At 38.2% G+C, this 19,999-nt stretch overlaps 1 protein-coding gene and 1 pseudogene across 3 annotated transcripts in view; both read right to left on the bottom strand.

Moving 5' to 3' along the window:
- Positions 1 to 19,999, bottom strand: part of GRIA1 (glutamate ionotropic receptor AMPA type subunit 1) — a 342,504-nt gene that overhangs the window by 178,645 nt on the left and 143,860 nt on the right. The gene's annotated exons all lie outside the window — the stretch shown is intronic.
- Positions 148 to 1,312, bottom strand: LOC133061450 (adenosine deaminase-like protein; annotated as a pseudogene).

Genomic DNA, 19,999 nt, shown 5'->3' with positions numbered 1-19,999 from the left:
TTCATTTTGACTTCCCAACAGTAGTTTTTGTCATCTCAACGGTATAGATGTAAAAATTGGGGCTCATAGAGGATAACTTTCCTAGGTTAACATAGTCTAAACATCCAGACAGGAATCTTAATGACCACTTTACCCCCAACTCTACTTTAAATCATTTTTTTTCTAAATGACATTTGTATTTTTAAAACAGTACTTCTCTCCATATGAATTGCAGCCTGGGGGTGGGGCAAGAGGAACAGTGGATTGTCTGTAGGAACTGAAGCCCTAAGCTTTACCCAGTGGTGTCTAGGGATGCCTTACAAAGTTCACTGGATCCAGGGATCTTCCCTCAGAGAAACTGAGAAATGTCCCATGCCTAATTCTATCAGGAGGCAGGTCCTGGAATACATAAGTTTCTTTTTTTCTTCCCCTCCTTTCCCTTCCCTAATTTCCTTTCCTTTCCTTTCCTTCTTCTTCCCTCCCTTCATTGATTGCTTGCTTCCTTCCATCCATCCATCCATCCATCCGTCCATCCGTCCTTCCTTCCTTCATTCATTTTGCTTTGGGATCTCTGTAAAATGTAATAGCAAATGAAGATATGTTTTATCAGGTTCTAAAAAAGTTCCAAAGAATATTGTTTGTCCTACCATAGGGTCTCCACTGAGGTCAAGCCCAAGAACTGTGTCCTTAGCGGAAAGGAAGAACTCTTCAGGAAGCTTAACAGTCTCCTCGGCTACTGAAGGGCCACCTCTTCTGTTGATTGTTGTGAAATACCTAGCATCAGTGTCTATGTTCTCTTTTTTCAGACTGTTTTATAGTGTCAAGTACAAATTCCACATAAGTCTTTTCAGTCATTCCGTAGTATTTTCTTTTCTGGGTGTGTTCCTTTGTTTCAGGCACTTGACACCATCATCTGTGAATTCTTTAATAGCATCTTTTGTGGCCATGAAAGTCTGTTAAGGGCTAGTAGCAAGCTGATGAATACTTTGAAACTTCTGGAGACATTCCTCCAAAGTTCTTTTCTTTCCCTTGTTAATCATAGTCATCGAGTCATGGATTTTAAGACCTGGTTTATTGTGTATTAATTTCCTCATGGCATTAGAACTAATGGATCCATCCACTCAAATGAAAATGAAGTTCCATTTTAGGTAATTCCAAGGGAAAGATTGTCTTCCTGGGCTGTTTGTCTTCCACCTCCGTCATGATTTAGCAGGATGGTCTTTCTCACAACACTGTTATTCTTGGTATAAACAGTATGATGTATTGGTTTGGCCAAAATGTTCATCCTGGTTTTTTCATAAGATGTTATGGAAAAATCTGAGCAAACTTTTTGGCCAATCCAGGATTTCAGTTCAGTAAGTTCTCTGGTCTTGAATTTCCTTCAGATGGCTTTACTTCCATTCATTTTGATAAGATTAAGTGTATCAGACCACCTGACCTGCCTCCTGAGAAATCTGTATGCAGGTCAGGAAGCAACAGTTAGAACTGGACATGGAACAACAGACTGGTTCCAAATTGGGGAAGGAGTACGTCAAGGCTATATATTGTCACCCTGCTTATTTAACTTATATGCAGAGTACATCATAAGAAATGCTGGGGTGGATGAAGCACAAGTTGGAATCAAGATTGCCAGGAGAAATATCAATAACCTCAGATATGCAGACGACACCACCCTTATGGCAGAAAGTTAAGAGCCTCTTGATGAAAGTGCAAGAAGAGAGTGAAAAAGTTGACTTAAAAGTCAACATTCAGAAAACTAAGATCATGGCATCTGGTCCCATCACTTCACAGCAAATAGATGGGGAAACCATGGAAACAGTGAGAGACTTTATCTTTTTGGGCCCCAAAATCATTGCAGATGGTGAGTGCAGTCATGAAATTAAAAGACACTTGCTCCTTGGAAGAAAAGCTATGACCAATCTAGACAACATATTATAAAGCAGAGACATTACTTTGCCAACAAAGGTCCATCTAGTCAAAGCTATTGTTTTTCCAGTAGTCATGTATAGATGTGAGAGTTGGACTATAAAGAAAGCTGAGCACTGAAGAATTGATGCTTTCGAACTGTGGTGTTGGAGAAAACTCTTGAGAAAGTCCCTTGGACTGCAAGGAGATCCAATCAGTCCATCCTAAAGGAGATCAGTCCTGAATATTCATTGGAAGGACTGATGCTCAAGCTGAAACTCCAAGACTTTGGCCACCTGATGCAAAGAACTGACTCATTGGAAAAGACCCTGATGCTGAGAGAGATTGAAGGCAGGAGGAGGAGGGGATGACAGAGGATGAGATGGTTGGATGACATCACTGATTCAATGGACATGAGTCTGAGTAAACTCTGGGAGTTGGTGATGGACAGGGAGGTCTGGTGTGCTGCAGTCCATGGCGCAAGGAGTTGGACGTGACTGAGCATGATAGACTTCCACTCTTGATTCTCTCCTGGTCTTGACCTTTGTGGCCCCAAGCCTAGGGCAGGGGCAGTACTGAGCACCAGTGACAGCAGCATGAGTTCCCAGGCCACGAGCAGGTACATGCAGAGTGTCTTCACCATGTTGACATTGCCAGGACCACACTGCACACCACTCATCTGCGGAGGCCATTGGGTCCACACATGTTCAGTGCAGCACTGCGTGAGCATCTTACCCAACTTCTCAGCAGTTCTTTGCGTGGAGTTTTAATTAACACCCTAAAATGTATTCCTTCCTTTAAATTCTGTGGTATATTGGTTGGATCCATATGTGGCACTTTCTACCAAAAATTCGTTTATTCCATAAATATTTAGGAAATAACACACTATAGGTCGGTCAGGCACTATACTAGCCCTGAAAGGATAAAACACTTTCCTGGAAGAACTCAAAGAATAGTGGGTAGGAAATACATGAGATTAGAATGTGGGATGAGAAGCATTATAATGAGGGGTCGTGAAGGATGGCAGAGCTAAGCCGATCTTACAGTGTTTGAGAAGGCTTCCAGGAAGGAGAGTCACTGAATCTGTCCTATGCAACAAATAGGGTTGTGGCAGGTGAAAAAAGGGAGTATCTCAGATCCAGGTCAGCAGCATATGTAGACCTGGAGAGGCTGAGTGGTGTTTCTTGTGGTACTGTCTCCGTCTCTGCCCCCACCTTCTAATGCTGCAAACACTGGTGGTCCCAACACCTCTCACCCATAGATGGTGACCTTGAAATAATGGGATGAATGCATTTGGCATAATTGATGCCAGAGTCAATGGAGCTGAGTTCAAATCCTAGCTCCACAAGTTCCTTGCTTTGTGACTGTGATCAAGGAATTGGCATCTCTAAACTTCAGTGTCTACATCTATAAATGGAGTCTAGTACTAACGTCATTATCCTAAGGGTGTTAGAAGTATGAAAATGACATAATACATAAAGGGACATAGTACAGCATATAGACAAAGCACACCCCTAAGATGGTGACTTTTATTAATAGTGGTAGTTGTTATGAGGTCCACCTAGATTAGGACCTCTCCATGGAAAGGAATCTGACTTACTTTTCTTTGTAAGCCTTACTGTGCCTTGACTGCATAAACTTAATAACAGGTACTCAGTGAGGACATGCTGATGGATTTGTGGATGTGCCTTTTCCATTAACTCATTAAATAAATATTACTGAGCACTTACTATGTGCCAGGCAATGCTCCGCATGCTGTGGATGCAGCAGTGAACAAGGCACTCAGCTGGAGCTTTCATCCTAAATAGGATTCTGACCAGCACTCTCATAAAATTGATGGTAGCTTATACTTTAGAAACAGGTTTGAAAAATCTCATCTGAAACATGAGAATCGTTAGTGATAATAACTATAAATCCACTTCGTGTTTCTAGAGAACCTAATTCCTTATCCTAAGTCCTCTTCAATAGTTCAGTGTTTTTCTACCTGCCACTAGGTCCTGCTTGAATCTAAAAGGATGATTTCCGTTTCACTCCACAATCTACAACACAAGGCCCCTCCCATAGTAATTACCAGCAACAGACCAATTTGTTAATTTCTTCTTTCTCTTTTTATTGCACTCTGCTAGTTCTTGAGAAGCTCTCTGTTTGCATAGAAAGAGGAGTGGATTATCAATCAAGCAATTTAAGTTTTAACCTCAGTTTTGCTGCTAATCAATTTGGATAAATTTTTCATTTACTCTTTCAATGAATATTAATGGAACACTTCATAAAGACACAGCATGGCCTGGATAAGTGTTCAGGCTTTGGAGTCAGAATTGCCTGGATTAGAAACTAGCTCTGTTACTTTCTAGCTGTGTAATAATGGGTGAGTGACTTTACCACTCAGTCTTTTTACCTGCAAAATGGGGATAATAATCATACCCTCCTCATAGGATAGTTGTTAAATATTAAATGAGTTAATACATATAAAATACTTAGACCAATGTTTCTGAAACTTGCAAGGTCCCAGTAAATGTTAGACACTATTACTTTCCTTTTTTAAATAAAGCAGTAAAGTGACTGGTCTGAGATATATTTGATTACATTTAGATAAGTTACACCATGTATATATTTAACAAAAGAAACAGAATGAATAGATTTTAATTAAGGTAACAAACCATATATTCTTTTGCTGTCTAGCAAAACATAGATAATCACAAGTAAAAATTTAATAGGCAATAGTTATTCATTTGATAGGAATATGAATAGCTCAGCCATGATCCTTACTGTAAAAATTCACTGGATTTTTTAACTTTTTAAAAAAAATTTGGTAAAAGTCATATAATATAAAACATATGATTTTAACAATATTTAACTGTACATTTCAGTGGCACTAAGTACGTTCACGTTGCTGTGTAAACTGTCACCATCATTCGTCTCCCAGATTTTTCACCTTCCTAAACTGAAACTCTGTCCCCGTTAGACACCAAGTCCTCATTGATCCCCTCACCCCTTACCCCTGACATCTACCAGTAAGTATACTTTCTGACTCTATGAATTTGACTGTTCTAGGTACCTTCTAAAAGTGGAATCAAGCAATATTTGTCTGTACCTACTGTATGTTGGAAAGCACTTTTAACTTTCTTGTTACTATCTGTTGTTACTATCAAGTGCTAGGCACTGTATATGGCACTGAAGAAGTAGTAGGGGGAAGGGACAAGACATGGTATTTGGCCCCAGAGATCTTGCTTTCTAATAGGTGAAGAGACATTAAACAACTAAATACATAGTTATAAATTTGATGAGTGCCAGGAAGGAAATGAACAGGGAACAGTGTGTGGTCTAAGGAGTACCATTTGATTTGAGATTTAAGGAATAAATAGAATGTAGAGTGGTGAAGAAGAGGTGTGTGCCCAGGTGTGAAAGACTGTCCAGGAAGAAAGAAAAGTGTGTGAAAAGGCCCTGAGGCAGGAACTGAAGGATCTGTGTGGTTATTGTGTGGAGACTGAGGTAGAGAAGTGGCCGACACAATGTGGAGTGCCCGAGCCACGCAGTGCTGGGTGATGCCTGTGGAGCTTGAAAATTTTCCTACAGGCAAAGAAAAACCACTGATGGCACATGGGTTCCTTTCCAGCGCACGGATTTCTCAAAACTAAAGTGAGAGGATTGTATAAGATAGCTTCTCAAGCCTCTTTGACATTGAAGAATATGAGATTTTATAATTACTACTAAAAAAAGAGACAGTTTCTGGGAAAAGTAGAAAGTAAAGAAGTGGGGAGGGAGGGGAGGGAGGAAGAAGAAGGGGAGATAAGAAAAGAGCAAGTGACTAAAACTTCAGTGGAGACATGAAGTCTCGAAATGAACTGTTGAATATTCACCACCGATACAGACTAAGTACCTATTACATCTATGTGTGTGTAGGTGTGTTTGACTTATGCATGTATTTGTACAAGTTCACTGATTTGGCAGGAAACCAGACCAAGAGAGTCCTTCTGTGGAAGACAAATAAGACTAATGAGCTGGAAATGCTGGGGAGGGGGAAAATGCTGTGTCAATCATTTTGGTTAAATGCAAGATTGCTGGATCTACAGAAGCATCTGAAACAGCTCCGGGTGTTAAGGAATTGAAATGCTGGCTGCCACACGGTTCAGCAGCTCCTTTCAGGAGGTGCTCAGTAGAAATCAAACAGAATTGCATTAGGAGAGGAGTGGGTGAGAAAAGGGACTCTCTGGAACCGAAAATTTTATTGGGAAAGAGGAATAGAAAAAGGAGTTTAATCCAAAAGAAGGACTGGCTCCAAGAATTTGTAATTTGTTCCAGCCTTCAGGAGCCCAGAGGAGCTTGAACACTTTTGCCTTGATATTCAGACCTGCTGGTGAAAAGAGGCATGAAAAGCAGGGAAAATAAAAAATAAATAAGTGTTTTCTGAGCCCCAATTTTTCATTCCCAGCTGAGTAGGGCCAATATTTAAGGAGTTTTGAAGGGTAAACACACTCCAGTTCAACTCTGCAAATGCTTTATAATGCTATTAATAATACCACCTCTGACTCTTAGCACTTTCCAGTAACTTGGGCTTGTATGGTTGGGTGTCTCATGCTTCTTATAGTAAATGCTAGGAAAAATACTGATTTGAAGTATCTCAATGTAATGGGAAGTCAAAGGAGCCCCATCTGGTTGATGAAAAATTTTTTTCCTGTAGGGATCTAATCCACTAGCAATACGTCTTATTCTCTTAACTACTTCCTGGTTTGCCAGTGGTTCAATTAGCATATGCCTGATTTAATAACAGCAGCTGTCACTTAATGGACATTTACAATATGTTTTAGGTAACAAAAGCACATTATCTCACTGAATCTTCATAATGTGTTAGAAGACAGATTCTTGCATTCCCATTTTATACACGAGGAAACAGAGGTTCAGAGAGGTTAAGGAATGTCGCTAGGATTGATACGCAGATCTGATTCTAAGCCCATGTTCCTTCTGAACCCATATTTTCATATCTATAAAGTCTTGCTCCCTGAGCAAGACTGCAGACTCAGCAAGTTCACTGGTCCTTCTGTTACATGTGCTTTTCTCACCATGAAGCCATCTCTCCCTATCCATTCTCAGTGTGCCAATGCAGTCAGACATTTTCTCCTATCAGATCTTGTTCTGGCATCCTTCATCCCCACTAAGGGGACAGTAGATAATAGAAATCAACAGATACCAATAATTCTTTACTTTCCTGCAACTGGCAGTCAGGGGCTCATACTCTCCCATTTCAGATCATCCCAAGGTCATTTAGAGGCAGGTAAGGTGTGCATTCTCCCAGGTTGCAAATGAGAAACTAGGATTCCTATGGGGAAAGTGAGTCAGCCAAGGCTACACAATGAGTTAAAAGCAGCATCATGACGACAAGCTTCCATCTGCGCAGTCCTGGTCTGTCACCTTTTCCAGCAAGGCATATGGCTGTAGTAAGCTGCAGACTCAGGGGCCAGGCAGGAAGCATAAAGGAACAAATGGGCAGGTGAGAGAACATTTTCCATCCTGCCAGTGGTCACTCAGCTTTAGCCAGAATTTTTCAAATGAGAAGCAGGCCCAGATCTTTCCATTAAAAAAATTCTCCACAGATTATTTATTTTTCTTTCTTTCTTTCTTTGGGTCACAGCATGACATATATAGGATCTTGTTCTCCAACCAGGGATCAAGCACATGTCCCCTGCAGTGGGAGCATGGAGTCTTAACCATGGGACTGTCAGGGAAGTCCCTCATCTTTTTAAAGAAAAGCTTTAAAGAGAATCTGGATTTTAATGTGCACTGCCATGATTTTGTACAAGCTGCCTCAAAATTGATTTTAAATCTTTTTGAGAGCCGACTATCACACATCCATAAGCTAGAGTAACCAATAGGCAGTTTTCCACATCTGCCTCACACTGAAGATATGAGAGTTTGAATATGGATGCAGAGATATCTGGCTAACAGCCCTTTCTGCCATGGGAATCCCCATTCCATGGGAGATCCAAATCTCAGTCAACAAATCCTGAGAACAGTGAAAATTTTGGTCAAGCAGAAACACTCCCAGGAGGGAGAAGAGTATACCTGCAGTGTGATAGTCAACTTGTTGTTGTTCAGTCACCAAGTTGTCTGACACTTTGTGACCCAGTAGACTACAGCACACCAATAGACTATAGCACCCCAGGCCTCCCTGTCCTTCTGCATCTCCTGGAGTTTGCTCAAACTCATGTCCATTGAGTCATGTCCATGTCCATTGGATGCCATCCAATCATCTCATCCCGTCACCCTCTTCTCCTCTGCCTTCAATCATTCCCAGCATCAGGGTCTTTTCCAATGAGTCAGCTCTTCATGTCAGGTGGCCAAAGTATTGGAATTTCAGCTTCAGCATCAGACCTACCAATGAGTATTCAGGGTTGATTTCCTTTAGGACTGACTGGTTTGATCTCCTTGCAGTCCAAGGGACTCTCAAGAGTCTTCTCTAGCACCACAGTTTGAAAGCATCTATTCTTTGGCACTCTGCCTTCTTTGTGGTCCAACTCACATCTGTACATGACTACTAGAAAGACGATAGCCTTGTCTATATAGACCTTTGTCAGGAAAGTGATGTCTTTGCTTTTTAATACACTGTCTAGGTTTGTCATAACTTTTCTTCCAAGAAGCAAGCATCTTTTAATTTCATGGCTGCAGTCACCATCTGCAGTGATTTTTCAGAGCCCAAGAAGAGGAAATCCATCACTTCTTCCACTTTTCCCCCTTCTGTTTGTCATGAGTGATGGGACTGGGTGCCATGATCTTAGTGTTTTTTAATATTGAGTTTTAAGCCAGCTTTTTCACTCTCCTCCTTCCTCTTCATCAAGAGGCTCTTTAGTTCTTCACTTTCTGCCATTAGAGTGGTATCATCTGCATATCTGAGGCTGTTGATATTTCTCCTGGTAGTCAACTACCTCTCCAGAAAAAAAGAAAAAGTGTAGCATTTGCCAATTTTCATAAAGTAAATATTCCCACCATAGCCAATAGCTACTTATACTTGAGCAACTAGTTTGCAAAATTCATGAACATTTAATAGTTGGCTAAGATATTTAATAATTGGTATGCTGAAGTCCAGTGGTTCACCAGTGAGGTTTTTTTTAAAATTAATTAATTAATTTTAATTGGAGCCTAATTATTTTATAATATTGTAGTGGTTTTTGCCATACATTGACATGAATCAGCCATGGTGTACATGTGTTCCCCATCCTGAACCCCCCTCCCACCTCCTTCCCCATCCCATGCCTCATGGTTGTCCCAGTGCACTGGCTTTGAGTGCCCTGTTCCATGCATTGAACGAGGACTGGTGATCTATTTCACATATGGTAATATACATGTTTCAATGCTATTCTCTCAAATCATCCCACTGCCATCTTCTCCCAGAGTCCAAAAGTCTTTTCTTTAGATCTGTGTCTCTTTTGCTGTCTTGCATAGAGGGTCATTGTTACCATCTTTCTAAATTCCATACATATGGGTTAATATACTGTATTGTGTTTTTCTTTCTGACTTACTTCACTCTGTATAATAGGCTCTAGTTTCACCCACCTCATTAGAACTGATTCAAATGTGCTCTTTTTAATAGCTGAGTAATATTCCATTGTGTATACGTACCACAGCTTTCTTATCTGTTCATCTGCTGATGGACATCTAGGTTGCTTCCATGTCCTAGCTATTGTAAACAGTGCTGTGATGAACATTGGGGTACAAGTGTCTCTCTCTCTTTTATTTGAAGATTTTTTTTCATTTATTTTTATTAGTTGGAGGCTAATTACTTTACAATATTGTAGTGGTTTTTGTCATACATTGACATGAATCAGCCATGGATTTACATGTACATGTCTCTTTCAATTCTGGTTTCTTTGGTGTGTTTGCCTAGTAGTAGGATTGCTGGGTCATATGGCAGTTCTATTTCCAGTTTTCTAAAGAATCTCCACACTGTTCTCCATAGTGGATGTACTAATTTACATTCCTACCAACAGTGTAAGAGGGTTCCCTTTTCTCTGCACCCTCTCTAGCATTATTGTTTGTAGACTTTTTGATAGCAGCCATTGTGACTGGCATGAGATGGTACCTCATTGTGGTTTTGATTTGCATTTCTCTGATAATGAGTGATGTTAAGCATCTTTTCATGTGTTTGTTAGCCATCTGTATGTCTTCTTTGGAGAAATATCTGTTTAGTTCTTTGCCCATTTTTTGATTGGGTTGTTTATTTTTCTGGTATTGAGTTGCATGAGCTGCTTGTATATTTTTGAGATTAATTCTTTGTTAGTCACTTCATTTGCTATTATTTTCTCCCACTTTGAAGACTGTCTTTTCACCTTGCTTATAGTTTCCTTCATTGTTCAAAAGCTTTTAAGTTTAATTAGGTCCCATTTGTTTATTTTTCCTTTTATTTCCATTACTCTGGGAGGTGGGTCATACAGGATCCTGCTGTGATTTATGTCAGAGAGTGTTTTGCCTATGTTTTTCTCTAGGAGTTTTATAGTTTCTGGTCTTACATTTAGATATTTAATCCATTTTGAGTTTATTTTTGTGTATGGTGTTCAAAAGTGTTCTAGTTTCATTCTTTTACAAGTGGTTGACTAGTTTTCCCAGCACCACTTGTTAAAGAGATTGCCCTTTCTCCATTGTATATCCTTGCCTCCTTTGTCAAAGATAAGGTGTCCATAGATGTGTGGATTTATCTGTGGGCTTTCTATTTTGTTCCATTGATTTATATTTATGTCTTTGTGCCAGTACCATACTGTCTTGATGACTGTAGCTTTGTAGTATAGTCTGAAGTCAGGCAGGTTGATTCCTCTAGGTCCATTCTTCTTTCTCAAGATTGCTTTGGCCGTTTGAGGTTTTTTGTATTTCCATATGAATTGTGAAATTATTTGTTCTAGTTTTGTGAAAAATACCATTGGTAGCTTGGTAGGGATTGCATTGAATCTATAGATTGCTTTTGGTAGTATACTTATTTTCACTATATTGAGTCTTCTATGAACATGGTATATTTCTCCATCTATTTGTGTCATCTTTGATTTCTTTCATCAGTGTTTTATAGTTTTCTATATATAAGTCTTTTGTTTCTTTAGGTAGATTTATTCCTAAGTATTTTATTCTTTTCGTCACAATGGTGAATGGAATTGTTTCCTTAATTTCTCTTTCTGTTTTCTCACTGTTAGTGTATAAGGATTCAAGGGATTTCTGTGTATTAATTTTATATCCTGCAACTTTACTATGTTCATTGATTATCTCTAGTAATTTTCAGGTGGTGTCTTTAGGGTTTTCTATGTAGAGGATCGTGTCATCTGCAAACAGTGAGAGTTTACTTCTTCTTTTCCCATCTGGATTCTTTTTATTTCTTCTTCTTCTCTGATTGCTGTGACTAAAACTTCCAAAACTGTGTTGAATAGTAGTGGTGAGAGTGGGTACCCTTGTCTTGTTCCTGACTTTAGAGGAAATGCTTTCAATTTTTCACCATTGAGGATAATGTTTGCTGTGGGTTTATCATATATGGCTTTTATTATGTTGAGGTATGTTCCTTCTATGCCTGCTTTCTGGGGGGTTTTTATCATAAATGGATGTTGAATTTTGTCAAAGCTTTCTCTGCATCTATTGAGATAATCATATGGTTTTTATCTTTCAATTTGTTAATATGGTGTATCATATTGATTGATTTGCAAATATTGAAGAATCCTTGATTCCCTGGGATAGAGCCCACTTGGTCATGATGTATGATCTTTTTAATATGTTGTTGGATTCTGTTTGCTAGAATTTTGTTCAGGATTTTTACATCTAGGTTCATCAGTAAAATTCAGCTTCCTATGCCCATTCCAGATCTACTAAATCAGACTCTGTTTGGATCCTAGGAAGTAGTGTTTTCAAAGAGCCTTCTGAAATGAGCAGCAAGATGTGAGAATCCCCAATGCAATCCCCACATTCAGCTAGTAAAGAAACCATTCTAACATTCAGCCTGTTTATAGTGGTAAATAAAACAGTATAGAACAGAGGTAAGAAACCCATGGCTCTGAGAGCCACAAGATAAGCATGTTAGATATTGTTAAGTAATAATTATAATATTAGTACAACAAATTTAATTACAAATAGCATTTTTTTTAGATCAGTCACTATTCTAGGTACTTTACCTGCATTACTTTTTTAAAATCCTCTCTCTGTGAGCTAAGTATCACTAGTATTTTTATTTTATGTGTGGGATAATGACAATACAGAGAAATTAAATAACATGCCTGAGATCACATTGCTGGTATACTGCATAGCTGGGATTGGAATCCAGGCAGCCTGGTTCTGGAAACTGCACACTCAACCACAATTAGGGAAAGTACCTTCTTCCTGAAAGTAGAGATTATTTTTCACAAAACAGCTGTACTCAGAAATTTTTCATTGAATTAGACTGAGCAAAGGACAGGAGTTCATTTTTTAGAAAAGGATCACACCCGTCTGTCTTTCCCAGGGTATCTGAAAACCTTTGTAGGCTTTTATTCCATTTTATTGACCCTTTGGGAGAGTCTATTCTGAATCTACTAGTCAGTCCTTGAACAGATAGATTTCCTGATTACTGACAGGAAGAGATGAATCTTCTGTCTTGTGTGTGTGTGTGTGTGTGTGTGTGTGTGTGTATGTGTGTTTTCACTCAATGTGGCATCCTAGTGGCATTAATACTCCTCCTACTGACTCTGGAAGTGGACTCTACACCCTGTGGGAGCTATACACCATCTGTTTCTAAGTAATCCTGCCTTCAGTCTTCCATTCAGCACTGTCCTGGTCTCACACCATGACTGAGGCTAGAAACCAGCAGATATTTGGATGCTCAGAAGAGACTGTCAGTCTGTCCTCACAGGGCAAGCCTGGGACCATTAAACATTACATATCTTACAGGCACATGGAGAGAAGAATGATAGCAACACTATAAAACCTTTAGGAGCTCTTTCCCAGCAAAATAATAAACAACCTAACCTTCATTTACCAAGTACATAAAGCCTGATTTAGAAGAAATAGACTCAGAAGTCTAAATTTGACTTAGAAGACCAAATAGTGCGCTATCAGAATGTTTATGTTTTGCTTTGTTTTAGAAAGGATTTAAGGCAAGAGTCTCAGTCCCTGAAACACACAGTGACTGAGTTGATGTAAATGAGAAGTGACCAGCTGGAAACTGATGATTTGGGAAAATCATCTAGAGGGGGAAACCACTGCCTGCAGTCAGTCTCTTGTGGACATGTCTGTGAATTTTTTAAAGAGAAGGCATAGGACTTTTACTTATCTTAATGAGAAACTATATAACTTGGACCAGTGGGGACAAAAAGAAAAACTGGACAAAATACTTAAAAATCTGCTCGAATATCTAAAAGGCTAACAAGAGAGTGAAGAATCACAGAGCACAGATCTGAGGCTAGAGGAAAGTCAGTGGGTAACCCTTGTGTTTGGAGATATTTTTGCCTTGGAGACATTTACCAATTCCAGAAGAAACAAATAAACTAGAAGAAATAAACTAAAAGGAATAAGAATGTGGGGATTGGAGTTCAGAAACAACTGGTGGCAGTGGAATGAGGCTGTTAAAGAATGTTCATTTTGGGTAGGGACTCAGAATAGCTGCCCAGTAGAAGTGAGGATGAACCTGGAAATAAGTGCTTGTAGAGATGGCAATTTAGTTTTAAATCATCTCAATCTCTGAAATGGAACTGAAATGCTAATAGATTGATATTAACATGGCAAAACTATATCTATTAGGGAAAAAGCTAACATAACCCTAGGCATCAAATTATTTCTATGAAAAATTCTGCAATACCATGTTTAGAACATGATAAAAAATAACCAGTTACATCAGAAGATAAAACAATGTATGTATAAATGAACAGAAGAGAAGATAGGGCCATATCCATAGGGGCTCAAGATAGTAGATTGATCAGGCATGTATTTTATAGTCAACTATGCTTACTACCTTTCAGGGAATAAAATACAAGATAGATAATTTCAGCAGACTACTGAAAACCATTGCAAAATAATAAACAGGAAATTTCAAATTTGAAAAATAAAAGGTTGACCTCAAGAATTTTATAGACATAATGGTAGATCAGATGCTTCTTAAAAGAGAATCAGTAAAAAAAAAAAAAAAAAAGAGAATCAGTAAACTTCAAGATAGATCAAAATAAAATAACAAGATTAAAGCACAGAAAGCAAAAAGAATGGAAAGTTATTGTGATTGCTGTTTACTCAGTCCATATTTGTTTGTATCTACCCATATTTTTATAATTCTAGTTCCTTTTTATTCCTGAGTTTCCATCTCAAATACTTCTGCTTCTTCCTGAGTAATATCCTTGTGTTATTTCCATTAGAGTATGTCTACTATTGACAAATAGTTTTTTTTTTAAATTTTTATGAAGATGTCCTCATTTTACACTTTCTCTTGAAAATACATATTTGTTGAATATAGAATTTATATTTGCAGTTATTTTCTTTCAGCACTTTAAAAATATAATTCAGTTGTTTCTTGTGAAGAGTCAGCTGTCAGTCTTAATGCTGATCATTTTGTAGCAATTAGTCTCTCACCCTTTCTTCACTCTGAATGCTTTTAAGAGCTTGTCTGTAGTTTTCAGCAACATCAGTAGGTTATAGCTAGGTGTTATTTCTTTCATTTAGCTTGCTTTGGGTATATTGGACTTCTTGAATTTGTATTATAATATCTTTTATCAGGTTTAGAAAGCTGTTAGCAATTGACTCTTCACAAATTATTTCTGAATCCTCTTACTTTCTCTGTATGACATCCCATTTACCATGTATGTTAGGGTTTTCCACTGTACCCACCATATTTCCCACATATTTTATTTTGTTGAGTTTAAAAATACAAAACTTATACAACAATCATGTTATGTATGTTGGCTAGAAAAAAATAAAGCTGCAATGTTCTAAGATCTTTGCAATGTCTGTGGAGATGGAATAAGTAGAGATATACAATAACATTTGGTTAGTCAGGAATAAATGTTGTGGCACTTCTCTGGTGGTTCAGTGGTTAAGAATCTGCCTTACAATGCAGGAAATTCAAGTTCGATCCCTGGTCAGGGAACTAAGATCCCACATGCCGTGGAGCAACTAAGCCCATGTGCTGCAATTAAGGCCTGATGCAGCCAAATAAATAAGTAAATAAATACTTTTAAAGAAATAATAAATATTGTGATGTCTAGTGTAACTGCAAAAAGAATAGGTAAGGGTTGTCAACTTTCCAAATTAATAGGATGAGTAAAAATTGGAAAGATCAAAAAAAAAAATTAGTAAATCTGAAAAGTCAACAAATGAATGATGTAATTAAGCCTATATCTAGAGGGAAGTGTCGGAGAAGGCAATGGCGCCCCACTCCAGTACTCTTGCCTGGCAAATCCCATGGACAGAGGAGCCTGGTAGGCTGCAGTCCATGGGGTCGCTAAGAGTTGGACATGACTGAGCGACTTCACTTTCACTTTTCACTTTCATGCATTGGAGAAGAAAATGGCAACCCATTCCAGTGTTCTTGCCTGGAGAATCCCAGGGACAGGGGAGCCTGGTGGGCTGCTGTCTATGGGGTCACACAGAGTCGGACACGACTGAAGTGACTTAGCAGCAGCAGCAGAGGGAAATGTATTGCTTTACAAATTCACACATTAGAAAAGAAGAAAACTGTTACAAAAAAAATCAGTGAACTATGCATCCATTTCAAGAACATAAGAGAGAAGACTAGAAATTAGTTACATAAGAAGCTTACAATAGAAAAGATCAATAAAATCAAAAGCAACCCCTAAAGAATCTTAGAGAAAGTGCAAGAGCCACCAAGCACAGAAACAACCAGTGTCAGGAGTATAAAAAGTAACATCACTTACAAATTATACAGACATGAAGAAGACAGTAGAGGACATTATAAACAAGGTATTTGAAAATATAGATGAAATGGGAAAATTTCATCTACATAATATACATTATCAAAACTGTCACAAGAATAGCAAAATTGACTAGTGCTATAGTGAAAAAAGATCTTCATGACTCAGATAATCACGATGGTGTGTGAGCACTCACTTAGAGCCAGACATCCTGGAATGTGAAGTCAAGTGGGCATTAGAAAGCATCACTATGAACAAAGCTAGTGGAGGTGATGGAATTCCAGTTGAGTTATTTCAAATCCTGAAGGATGATGCTGTGAAAGTGCTGCACGCAATATGCCAGCAAATTTGGAAAACTCAGCAGTGGCCACAGGACTGGAAAAGGTCAGTTTTCATTCCAATCCCAAAGAATGCTCAAACTACTGCACAATTGCACTCATCTCACACGCTAGTAAAGTAATGCTCAAAATTCTCCAAGCCAGGCTTCAGCAATACGTGAACCGTGGACTTCCAGATGTTCAAGCTGGTTTTAGAAAAGGCAGAGGAACCAGAGATCAAATTGCCAACATTCGCTGGATCATCGAAAAAGCAAGCGAGTTCCAGAAAAATGTATATTTCTGCTTTATTGACTATGCCAAAGCCTTTGACTGTGTGGATCATAATAAACTGTGGAAAATTCTGAAATAGATGGGCATACCAGACCATCTGACCTGCCTCTTGAGAAACCTATACGCAGGTCAGGAAGCAACAGTCAAAACTGGACATGGAACAACAGACTGGTTCCAAATAGGAAAAGGAGTATGTCAAGGCTGTATATTGTCACCCTGCTTGTTTAACTTATATGCAGAGTACATCATGAGAAATGCTAGGCTAGATGAAACACAGCTGGAATCAAGATTTCCGGGAGAAATATCAATAATCTCAGATATGCAGATGACACCACCCTTAGGACAGAAAGTGAAGAGGAACTATAAAAAGTCTCTTGATGAAAGTGAAAGAGGAGAGTGAAAAAGTTGGCTTAAAGCTCAACATTCAGAAAACTAAGATCATGGCATCTGGTCCCATCACTTCATGGGGAATAGATGGGGAAACAGTGGAAACAGTGTCAGACTTTATTTTTTTGGGCTCCAAAATCACAGCAGATGGTGATTGCAGCCATGAAATTAAAAGACGCTTACTCCTTGGAAGGAAAGTTATGACCAACCTAGACAGCATATTAAAAAGCAGAGACATTACTTTGCCAACAAAGGTCCTTCTAGTCAAGGCTATGGTTTTTCCAGAGGTCATGTATGAATGTGAGAGTTGGACTGTGAAGAAAGCTGAGCACTGAAGAATTGATGCTTTTGAACTGTGGTGTTGGAGAAGACTCTTGAGAGTCCCTTAGACTGCAAGGAGATCCAACCAGTCCATCCTAAAGGAAATTAGTCCTGAGTGTTCTTTGGAAGGACTGAGGTTGAAGCTGAAACTCCAATACTTTGGCCACCTCATGTGAAGAGTTGACTCATTTGAAAAGACCCTGATGCTGGGAGGGATTGGTGGCAGGAGGAGAAGGGGACGACAGAGGATGAAATGGCTGGATGGCATCACCAACTCGATGGACATGTGTTTGAATAAACTCCGAGAGTTTGTGATGGACAGGGAGGCCTGGTGTGCTGTGATTCATGGAGTCGCAAAGAGTTGGACACGACTGAGCAACTGAACTGAACTGATAAGTCTTCAAGACATTTAATGCTTTGCACAAAGAAAACTCCAGACCCAGATATCTCTCTTCTGAGTTCTAAAAAAATAGTTAAGAAATAAATAACCACCATTTTATAGGACTCTTCCAGAGAATAGAAAGAGGGAGCACTCATTTCTTCTTCTGAGGTCAAGACAGCTCTGAACAGGGACAATAATAGAAAAGAAAATTACAGGCACTTTATTTCATAATCAAAATGAAAATCCTAAACAAAATATTAACACTAGTAAACAGGATATAGGAGTTAATATCATGACCAAGTTGACAAGAAAAAAATAATACTGTCATTATTCATAGGTGACAAGATTATAGAAAAGCCCAAAATACTATTGAAAAATATCAGAATTACTAAATGAATATGGCAAGGTCACTGGACATGAAATCAATATAAGAGTAATTATTTCTATTTTGACCTATCAGCAGCAAAAATTATAACATAAGATTTTTAAAGATACTCTTTATAATAATATCAAAAAACATCAAATACCTAGAACATAGATCTAACAACCAATGTGCAAAATCTCTATACTGAAAACTACATAACAACACTAAAAGAAGTATAGGAAAACCAGAGTTGGACATAGCCTAACAACTAAGCCACAACAAATAAACAGAGCAATATGTTATATGTTTGGATTGAGAGACAGTATTTAGAGATATCAAATCTCCCAAATGGACATGTAAGTTAAAGGTCATCTCATTTCTTGTAGTTTTTTTTTTCATAGTTTGACATGTTGATTCTAAAATTTATGTATAAACTGTAAATGTCTAACAAGTTCAAAACAATTTTGAAGAAGAGTAACATGAAAAAACTTACTGTCCCATATATGAAAACTTAGATTAAATTTAAGACATGAAGATATACAAAGAGACCAATGTAATAGAAAAGGAAGACCATAAACACAGTCACATGTGTATTTGGTCATTTGATTTATGATAAGGACGCCACTGAAGTTCAGTGGAAAAAGGAAGAGCTTTTCAATAAATGATGCCATCAGTTGGATATCAGTATGGAAAAAAATTGATGCTAACCCCTGTATCAAAATTAAAATAAAAAATCCCTTCCCTGTATCAGACCATATAAAAAATCAGTTCTAGGTGAGATAATCTAAATGGAAAACATAAAGCCACCAGAAGATAACCTAGGAGAATATTTCGATGACCTCAGGGTGGTATGCTGCTGCTGCTGCTGCTAGGTCTTCTTAAATAGGATGTTAAATATTCATTAAAAAACTGGTAAGTTGAACTGTACATCAAGAGATACCATTAAGAGAGCACAAATACAAGCTACAGAAAGGAAGGAGATATTTGCAACATACACATTTAACCAAGGGCTCGTATCTAGACATCTACATATCAGTAAGAAAAGCACAGAAAAGCAAGTTGCAAAATGGGAAAAAGGCATGAACTGTTTATCCCTTTAAAACACATATCAACATTTCAATAAACATAGAAATGAAGCTAACCTCACGAATATTCAGGAGAGATACAAGTGAAAATCACAATGAGTTGTCACTTACACCCCCACCAGAATGGCTAAAATTAAAATGACTGACAATCACAAGTGTTCGAGAGAATTTGGAGCACTGAGAATCATACATACTGATGGTGGGAGTGTAAATTGGTACCGCCACTTTGGAAGCTACTTGGCAGGATCGATTAAAACTGAACGTTCTCCTACCACTCCCAGTTTACATCCAACAAAAATGCGTGCACATGTGCAGCAAGAGACATATATAAGAATATTTATAAACTCATTATTCAAAGTGTAAGCAGCTCAACTGTCCCTCAACAGTAAGACTACAGATGGATGAATTTTGACATATTCATTCAATAGAATCCTGTATAGAAATGGAAACAAGTAAACTACATCCATATAGAACAATGTGGACAAATGCTATAAGTGTGATATTGAGCAACGGAAATCAGATACACATAAAATCATGCTGGATTATTTCCTTTATATAAATTTCAAAAAGCAGGCAAAATTAAGCAACTCTTAGGAATGCATGTTAGAAGGTAAATTTATGAAGAAAAACAAAGATATCATGATAAGAGTCACATAGAAAATTCTCTTTGGTGGGACAGTGTACATGACTAAAAAGGGTACATGGAAGTTCCTGGTGGGTCTGGAAACATTTTACTTCTTGACCTGGGTGGTGGTTGTTTGGGTGTTAACTTTGTGCTAGTTATTCAATTTTGCCATATGATTTTGCTCTGAGTATGTATGTTAGATTTTACAATTTATGAAAGTTAAAAATGAGAGAGAAACAAGAAACCTAGATTTTCAAATGGAATTCCTGGATTGAAAATATTACCTACTAATTTTGAAAACTTTAGACATCTGTGTGGGCCATATCTATTTTATCTATGAGCTGCCATTGTGTAACTCCTTAAGGTAACTTGTGTTTGTTTGGCAGTTCTGCGCAGGGGGGCTTGGTTCTTTTCGGGCGTAAGTCTGAGGAAGTAAGGGGCCACCACTTGAGTTTACATGTAGAGGACCAGAATTATTGAGGGCAGGAGGAGAAGG

This window comes from Dama dama, chromosome 9, assembly GCF_033118175.1.
Source record: "Dama dama isolate Ldn47 chromosome 9, ASM3311817v1, whole genome shotgun sequence".
Lineage (NCBI taxonomy): Eukaryota > Metazoa > Chordata > Mammalia > Artiodactyla > Cervidae > Dama > Dama dama.
The sequence above is the reverse complement of the archived record's forward strand: the minus strand, read 5'-3'. Positions and strand labels throughout refer to the sequence as shown.